General features: G+C 32.6%; 1 long non-coding RNA gene across 1 annotated transcript; it reads right to left on the bottom strand.

Annotated features, from left to right (window-relative positions):
* Positions 1-3,083: 3,083 nt before the first annotated feature.
* LOC139358899 (uncharacterized) lies at positions 3,084-7,529 on the bottom strand. The gene is made up of 3 exons (XR_011614397.1): positions 7,398-7,529; positions 4,226-4,381; positions 3,084-3,217 (listed from the first exon to the last, which is right to left on the bottom strand). It is a non-coding gene; the product is annotated as an uncharacterized lncRNA (long non-coding RNA).
* Between the last annotated feature and the right edge of the window lie 695 nt (positions 7,530-8,224).

Consider the following 8,224-nt stretch of genomic DNA (forward strand, 5'->3'; position numbering starts at 1 on the left):
AAAAAGTAATTCACAGAAGTAGGCCCTGAACAGGCACAAACATTGGACTTTCTATACAAAGACTTTAAATCAAATGTTTTAAAATCGTTCAAAGTGCTAAAGAAAAGTATAGAGAAGAACAAAAGGAAAACAGCAAAATAATACATGTGATAACAATATCAAAATAAAGATATAAATTATATAAAGGATCCAAATAGAATTTCTGGTGCAGATAAGAAAAGTATAATATACTTCTCTCTAGAGATGTATAATAACTGAAACACAAACTTTGCAAGAGAGTTTCAACAGCAGAACGAGCAATCAGGAGAAATAAATCAGTGAACTTAAAGAGAGACAATAGTATTTTTGCAGTGTGAGAAACAGAAAGAAAAAAGATTTTTTTTAAAATGAGCTGATCATAAGAGACCTGTGGAACATTATAAAGAAGGCCAATGTATTCATTATGGGAGTCCCAGAAAGAAGACTATGAGAAAATAAGGTGGAAAGACTATTTTAAGAAATAATGGCTGACAATTTCCCAAATTTAATGAAGAACATGAAACTACACATTAAAAATGTTCAGCAAATTTCAGGCAAAATATAGTCAAATCATTGAAAGTTAAACACAGAAAAAGCTTAAAAACAACATGAGAGAGGTAAGTCACGAAATATTTTTGATATAATTAACCACAGATTTATTATTGGAAACAATGGAGGACAGAGGCAGTGGGTTGATATAAAATACTGTAAATAGTCTGGGGTTTGGGGTAACAAAACTGTCAACCTAGAATTCTACACACAGCAAAACTGTCCTTCAAGTATTAAAAAAAAATTGCTAAGGAAACTTGTTACTAATTTACCTTACAAGGAATGCTAAAGGGAATTCATCTAGTTGAAATAAAAGGACCCCAGACAGTGGTTTGAAGCAATATGAGGAAATTAAGAACATTGGTGTAGGTAGCTATGCAGGTAAGTAAAAAAGCCAACCTCGTTGTATTTTTGTTTGTAACTCTTCATAGTTTTCCTATGTGATTTAAAAGACACACGCATAAAATGATAACTGAAAATATATATAATAGGCATACAATTCAAAAAGAGGTTAACTTTTATAAGATTGTTAAGAGAGTGGCAGAATGTATGAAAAATAAAACATTCATTTATCTGCTGTGTATGAAGAAAGAATCACTTTAGATGCAAAGACACAACAAAGTTTTAAGTAAAATAATGAAAACATACAGTCTATATTAAGAGTTACCACAAAAGACTTGGAATGACTATATTAATATCAGATAAAATAGATTTCCAATAAAATGTTTCCAAAAGAAAAAATTATATATTGTTGGAAGTTTCAATACAAAATAATTTTAAATGTATACATGCCAAACAATAGAGGCAAAATATATAAAGCAAAAATTGAAAGAATTAAAATGGAAAATAAATAATTCTACAATAATAGTTGGAGACTTCAATACATGACTTTACCATTCACTGTGAAAAGTACAGTCTCTTCCACAAATGGTGCCGGTAAAATGGGATATTTTCATGTAAATTATTGAAGTCAATCCCTTATCTTATACCACATAAAAAAAGTTAAGTCAAAATAGATAAAACACCTAAATTTAAGTGTCAATATTACAAACATCTTTAAAAAATGAGAACAAATCTGCATGGCGGTGGATTTGGCAATAGTTTTAAAATATAATACTAAAAATATAAGCAACAAAAGATAAAATTGGCATATTGGACTTTATTAAATTAAAAAAAAAACTTGTGTATCAAAGACACTATAAAGAAAGTAAAAACAACCCACAGAAAGGGAAAGAATATTTGTAAACTAAATATATGACAAGAAGTTAATATCCAGAATTTGTGAAGGATTTCTACAACTCAACAAGACAAAGAACCTAATCAACAAAACAAAGGACTTCTGTAGACATTTCTCCATATGAGATTGATTAATGGGCCGGGCATGGTGGCTCATGCCTGTAATCCCTGTGATTTGGGAGACCGAGGTGGACAAATCACGAGGTCAGGAGTTTGAGACCAGCCTTGCCAACATGTTGAAATCTCATCTCTACTAAAAATACAAAAAATTAGCCAGCCATGGTGGCATATGCTGTAATCCCAGCTACTAAGGAGGCTGAGACAGGAGAATCACTTGAACCTGGGAGGCAGAAGTTACAGTGAGCCGAGATGGCACCACAGCACTCCAGCCCAAGCAACAGAGTAAGACTCCATCTCAAAAACAAAACAAACAAACAAACAAACAAAAACAGATTGATTTATGGTCAATGGGCACATGAAAAGAATGCTCAAGAAATAGAAAATAGAAAACATGTAAACCAAAATCACACCACTTCAAAAATTCTGTGATGGCTATAATCAGGAAGATGAAAAATAACAAATGTTAGCAAGGATGCGGGGAAATTGGAACTTTTGTACATTGTAGGTGGAAATGTGAAATGATTTAGCTGCTGTAGAAATGTTTGGTGGTTTCTCCAAAAATTAGACATAGGATTACTATATGACTGGCAATTTCCCTCCTAGGTGTATATCTCAAAGAATTAAAATTAGGGACTCAAACAAATATATGCATACCAATATTTTAGCAGTATTATTCACAATAGTTAAAAGATAGCAAGAATACAAGCATCTATAAATAGATGAATAAAAAGGGGTATATATTACAATGGAATATTATTCAATCATTAGAAGGAATGAAGTATTGATGTATGCTACAACATGGTTGAACCTTGAAAACAATATACTAAGCGAAATCAACCAGACATAAAGCAGCATACATTTTAGATGAATGAACATGTATGTGAAATATCTAGAATAGGAAAATTCATAGAGACATAATATAGACTAGAAGTCATCAAGGGCTGGGGTTAAAGGGAATTGGGAAGTTGTTGCCTAATGAGTACAGTATTGGATTTCTGTTTGGGTTGATAACAAATTTTGGAACTAGATGTGGTGATGGTTGTACAATATTGTGAATGAAATTCATGGCAGTAAATTGTACATATAAAAATATTAAAATAACAAATGTTATGCTGTATGTATTTTACCACAATAAAAATATAGTTTAAAAAAGAAAATGTCTCTTTTTATAACTGATTTAATGATTATTAACATTAAGAAGAAAGGTAGAAGAAACTTTCCATTGATTTCTGTCACTCTTTTCTTTCGGTTTTTCTGCTTCCTTACTTCATAGTTTTATTCACTGTCCAATTTCCTTCAAAGCAAAAATAATGACAGTCATGACTCCAAATTGCGTCCTTATACTTTTCTAGCTACTACTTATTTTTTTCTTTTTAATATCAAAGATAATTTGTTGTGTATATACTAATAACTCCCCAATATTTATTTCTGACTTTGATCATTCTTCTAGATTTCAGATGTAAGTTTCCAGTTGATTGGTAGGGAATTTAACCTTGTATTTTTATGAAAATTTCTAAATTGTCGTCTCTATTCTTTACTTTTAAATCTTCTAGTGACACTCTGTGAGTAGTCAGTTAATAATGAAACAAATAATATAACATATATTATCCCAAGTACTGCTGATTTTCCACCTCTTTTTGCTATATTGGCCTATGTACAAACAGAATTTTTCTAACTATAAGTTTTTCTCCATTGACTGAATAAGACTCTCACTTTACCTTTAGCCCTCATTCAATCTTGAACAACACATATTTCCAACCACACCAAACTTCACGTACTCTTGCCAAATATTCTCATATATTCTTTTGCTCTTCTTCTTTTGTGGGCCTCTAATAATTCAGCCTCTCCAATTTTTATTATAGTTTAATTCATGCTAAACCCCTTTTATAAATTTAAAATTCTCCTTGTAGTTTTCCCTGAAATTTCTCAAAAACTATATTTTACTTTTATTTTCCAATTATGTGATTGTGTCATTAGTCCTGTGAGTTGGGATTTTTGTCATTCCTATTTTTGTTTTCATGCATGAATATCACCCATTTGATTCAGGAAGCAAATGATAGTAAAGGCCAGACACTATATAAAAGTAGGTAAAATATTCTGTTTTGCCGTGTGTTTTTCCGTATTATTTTTATAAGACTTATCTAGACATAATCAGTTATTTAAAAGACAGAGATATGCAGAGAACTATGGGAAGAGAAAAGTCAGTGTTTCTAGGGAGCAAGATATCATGATTGTTGTAACACCTTGTATTAACAAAGAGGGTATACTTGTAAATTAAATGTAAAGCACAAAAGACACTTACTTTCATTCTGACCAAAGTCTCCTTATGTCATAATTATCCTTGATTTTTTTGCAGGATTTCTTGTTTCCACACTTACTTTCAGTTGTCATAAAATACAAACTTCTTTGACTTTCATTTACTTCAGTAGTAATTTTAAATATCACCAGTAGATGCCATCTTTCGATACAAAATGAAAAAGAACTATGTTTCATAACTTGAAAGTATTAGAAGATGATAGGTATTTAGAAAGGTAGATCAATAGACAGATGCCAGATAAATGATGGATAGGAGGAGGACAGACGGAGTAACAGATAATTACAAGAATTGATATTTACGGGTACACTTCCACATGGTAGGTCCTTAGGAAATATGTGTTGAGTGAATGAATAACTTAATTGATGATGTTAGGGATTGACAAATTAGATTGAAACTAGAGAAGCAGGCCAACAGGCCCCAGAAATGGTCAGAAAATAAGGTAGTTTTAGGGGATCAGGTAAAAGGAAAAACAGGGCATTAAAAAATTAGAATTAATAGTTGGAGTTGGATCAGAGTAAGTTTGCAACAACTCCAGAATACCGGCCATCATGCAGATGTTTACAGTGGTGGTTAAAATTGGTTGAAGGCGTTTTGAAAAGCCCTTTCGTCTTATTCAGGCAGATAAGTCGTTGCCTGAATCTAGTCATAATATCTGAGATGGAGTTTCAGAATATACGAGGAACAAGAATCTTAGTCTTCATCTCTGGGAAAATTGTACCCAAATTGGAAGCGATTTAAAGATACGTGACAAGAATCAAAAGACAGAGTGAGTAGAATTACCTAGCAATGTCCAGAACATTGGAAGTATTCTTTTTCACAGTTGTATAACACATTTACACTAAGAGATTATTCTACTGCCCAACTGTATTGATATTCACTTATATTCTATCACGGGATGCCAAACTGCACATGGTTCTACTGTAGTTTTATTGATTTTAGTATTTATTTTTACCTTACCCATAGAGACTACCATTTCAATCTAGGCTGGGTATTCAAAATAAGTGAATAGTTGCCAATGTTATAACACTTCATATAAGAATCAAATAATTAATTAGCATTTTCTTCCCATCGGACCACTGGGCTTAAAGGTCAATTGTAAGGCATTAATTTTGAGGAGCTGAATTAGTTAGAAGTGATATTTACACTGCTTAGCATGGACATTATTGTGTACATATTTTATTTATATTTCAGGCAGGTGTTAGAGGGTCCACTTGCCCATACCACCTGGGAGTGTCATACGGGGAATTTCACTTGAGCGACAGCAACACATTCTTGTCATTGCCTCTGTGATTTAATTCAACATCCGTTATTTTAAGTGAATGGGAATTGTTGTCTTCATAAATTTGCACATAGTAATGCAAATATTTTTAGGGAAGAAAGTGGGGGTACTATTGTGATGTGTATATTTCTATTAGCACATACTGGAACATCACAATGAGTTGTTCTTTATTTTTGTTTTTAAAATATTAACTGATAAAATAAAAACTTTATTCTAATAACTGAGTGAATGACTCTGTAATACCTCATGCTAAAAACAATTTAAAGATTTTTAAAAAGTATAATACAAGTTACAAATACTTTAAAATTTTAAAAAATAAACGCTTAAAAGATATTTTTAAGAGTAAAAATGTTCAAAAATATTTAATTATAAAAATTTGGCTTGGATAAATGTAATATGGGTTGTATTTAAAAATGTTAAATAATTAAAATTGCTATTCTATTATATAATATCAAATTACATTAACTCTCAAGACTGAGCCAATATTACCACTGAAAATACAGAAAATGCAAGCTAGGTATCCAATGACTTGGAAAAACGGTGTTGAAATACATGTACCATGAACTACCTGAAATTTTCCAAACTCACCCTCAATCAATCACATCTAGATTGACAAAGATTATTCCATAGCTCTAGAGGTTCACTATAAAATATTTAAAACCGGCCGGGCGCGGTGGCTCAAGCCTGTAATCCCAGCACTTTGGGAGGCCGAGACGGGCGGATCACGAGGTCAGGAGATGAGACCATCCTGGCTAACACGGTGAAACCCCGTCTCTACTAAAAAAATACAAAAAACTAGCCGGGCGAGGTGGCGGGTGCCTGTAGTCCCAGCCACTCGGGAGGCTGAGGCAGGAGAATGGCGTAAACCCAGGAAGCGAAGCTTGCAGTGAGCTGCGATACGGCCACTGCACTGCAGCCTGGGCCACAGAGCGAGACTCCGTCTCAAAAACAACAACAACAACAAAGAAACAAAAAAAATTAAAACCAACTTTAAATGCCAATACCTTCCTCAGAGGCATTAGAAATATATTATGATCACTTTTTTCCTTAAAATGCGCATCCACATGTCAATGTTTTATATGATTTTTTAGATGGATTTTAAGTGAAATTATAAACCTAAGGAAGTATAATTGATCAACCTATCAGTAGGTTTACAGACATAAGTTTCATGTAATTTTGTTTGGCTGAAATACGTGCTAATATAATTTAAATCATGTCTCAATCTATGAGTTTTTTGTAGATCACAGTAGTTTACAGAACTCACCTTTCTTATATTTAAGGATAGAACTGTGATAATTATAATTTTTGTGCAATTTTTAAATTTTAGATTTATATTATATAATTGCTTTCAGTACAGTCCCTCAGGGTTTTAAAATATAGATATTTGGTATTGTAGTTCATCTACCAACTTTGCGTTATTACATTTGCATACTGAAGCATGGAACATGACACTTGACACGTTACAGATAATTTGTATCATTAAATAAATAATGGAAAAAATTGATATGTTGAAAAATTGAATAACCTAAATGTATCAAGTCTAGGCACCTTGTAACATTAGGTCAATAGGCTGCATTCTGGGATTTTACAAAGGTCAGACATGTCATGAGTGGACAACGACATATATTGGAACAATTCCATATAAAGAGATATGCAAATCCAGTGTAAGAAGCACAAAACACCATTGTAGTATGGCAAAGATAAATTACTATCTATTTCATCTGCACTAGAATCTCAGTTGATTAGCAATATTTCCATCAGCCCAGGACAATCCAGCCCCTAAATAGCCCAAGACAATCCAGCCCCTAAATACTCAAAAATATTGGAACTATTTTTAAGAGGATTTTTCGGGGTCATGCTGAGTATAACTGTTCTTACCTTCATTTGGTCTTTGTGATGGCTAATTTTATGTGTTATCTTGGCAAAACTTTGGTATCCAGTTGATCTGATAAGTCTCATGCAATCTTTTGAAAACTTTCAGATAGAGACAGAAGTTTCCTGAAGCAGGTCTGTAATATACAAACTCTGCCTGAGTTTCTAGTCTGCCTGGCCTGCTTTGTGAATTTTTCTCTCAAGACTGCAATATCAACTCCAACCTGAATTTCTAGTCCGCTGGTCTTCCCTATGGAATTAAGACATGTGAGTCCCGGGTTCCTTAAAATCTTTCTTTCCTTTTCTCTCTCTCTCTCCTCATATATATATATATATATATACACACACACACACACACACACACACACATACACGTATTTTTTGTGTGAGAGATATATAAAAATGTATAGATCTGTACACTATATATAAATATGTGGAGTATAAACATATACATAACATGTAATATAGTCTAGATCCCTTTTTATTAAGATTGATTCTTCCTAGTGTGGACTTCAAATACCATTATTGTAAGAAAACTTAAGTATTACAGTTACACTGTAATGTTATAACACTGAGACTTTGTTTTAATGAGGCTCTTCAAACAAGGAGCACATTCTGTTGCAGTAGGAATATTTGAATCAATTGCCAATTGGTCTGTACCAAAGCTGCTTTCTAAGTGAAGATTGTTCATTACGATATTACTACAGGCATAGACACACTCTCTCCCTCTCTCTCTCTCTCTCTCTCTCTATATATATATATATATAAAATAATTATCCTCATAATTTTAGGTACATGAACTTAAAATCATATTTGTGCATCCCGGTTTTGTT

The sequence above is a fragment of the Macaca nemestrina genome, chromosome 15, assembly GCF_043159975.1.
Source record: "Macaca nemestrina isolate mMacNem1 chromosome 15, mMacNem.hap1, whole genome shotgun sequence".
Lineage (NCBI taxonomy): Eukaryota > Metazoa > Chordata > Mammalia > Primates > Cercopithecidae > Macaca > Macaca nemestrina.